The sequence below is a fragment of the Taudactylus pleione genome, unplaced genomic scaffold (assembly GCF_031769625.1).
Source record: "Taudactylus pleione unplaced genomic scaffold, aTauple2 ptg000731l, whole genome shotgun sequence".
In the NCBI taxonomy this organism is placed as follows: Eukaryota; Metazoa; Chordata; class Amphibia; order Anura; family Myobatrachidae; genus Taudactylus; species Taudactylus pleione.
In genome coordinates this window covers 213781-215547 of record NW_028285133.1, presented here as the reverse complement: position 1 = coordinate 215547, position 1767 = coordinate 213781, and positions in this window count along the sequence as shown.

Here is a 1767-nt window from a genome sequence, read left to right as displayed (position 1 = left end):
TCTTGTTTTTATGGCCTGGATTCCACACATACCAAACATGTCACATATGCATTAGGGGCGGGCTACTCCAATCTGGAGTCTGTAACACAGTAGGACTTCACACCTGTTCTAATGCAGGTTAAGATATAGGTGGTTTATAAGAACTATATAATCCTAATATGTTAACCTATTTCAAAACTGATCTCTAATGTAATATAGTACTTTATAGGTGCTAAACTGCTCTCTAATGCAATATTGTACTTTGTAGGAGGGGTTAAGCTGCTCTCTAATGTAATATAGTACTTTATAAGAGGGACACAATTCCAAAATTGACTTCTTTCTATTAAGTATAAAAGGTAGTGACTTGATACTAATACTTCCCCTTAATGTTCAGCCTTGCCCCAAATTTAGATAACACAGTTTCTCTATATATCTAAGTGAGAGACACTGGTGTATGAGGTAGAGAGGTAATCATGCTTGAGCAACTAGGTGTCCAGCTATCATGAACCATAACTGATTTAGGGTGAGATTTATCAAACCTTCTAAAGGAGGACACGTGGCAATTCTATAATTTTATAGAATGTACTAAGTAAATGACAGCTAGAATCTGGTTGTTACGGCAAACACCTCCTCTTGTCCTCTTTAGGTTGAGCCATTCGCAGTTTCACTGAAAGTATGTCTGTCTACCTGATGGACAATCTGCCCACCCAAAAACTGCAGCTGTGATGGGGACCCCACCTGCTTCTCTTCCGAGACCAGTTGTGATTTAGCCTTAGATGACTGGGTGACAGGCATCTCATGTTGGGAACACATCATCGATCTCTTGAAGTCCTTGCGCTGGTGCTTTTTCAGCAATTTTTTTTGTTCACTGCACCCCTAGCCCAAAAGTTTGAGAAATTCAGAAAAAAATTATTACATTTATAAAACTGTGCTTATGTCATCCTTCGGGTCAGTTAGGTGGTGGAGGACAGGGTTGTGCTTCTGTTTGTCCACATATTTTATTATTGGCAACCAGAAGCTCTGGTTTATGCTATCACATGGACCATAAATAATTTGGTTTGGTCTTGAACCACCAACCCGAGGCACCCTGGCACCATTTGGGAACCAATGCTCCAGGTACTCTGGTCTAGTTCCACACTCCAAAAACATACTGGTAGGTTGATTGGCTTCTGACAAAATAAATAACCCTAGTGTATATTATAGGGAATATAGACTGTAAGCTCCACTGGGGCAAGGGACTGATGTGAATGACTGAAATATTCTCTGTAAAGTGCTGCGGAATGTGTGTGCTCTAGATACATAACGGTTAATGAATAAATCTTCCCCAATACAAAATTAATAATAAAAGTGGTCTAATGGTTCACTAATAAAATTATACAAACTTCTTTTGAGTGTCCATTAAAAGGTTGGTGTCTGTGTTCCATTGGTTATAAGGTCCCTTCACTGGAGCAAACAGCAGCTCATCTAACTCTCCACACCGCCAGTGAAGTGACAAAGCAACACATTGTTAGGTGTCCATACCCGACCGCCTCAATCCAACTTCACTTTGACCCCCGAACATTCCGAAGCAGGTTTTTGATCACAATTGGCAGTTGATTTGTGATCTTGAGGACAGGCATGACAAATTTGGAGACTATCCAGTTGAATATGCCTTCATTGGCTCCTATCTGGCACCATGGTTCAGCTTGACAAAATACAACAATGGTTTGGACCACAGAATGCATCTATATCAGAAGAGCATTGCCAAAAATTCCAGAGACTTGTATAAAGCAGTCCACACACACAGAA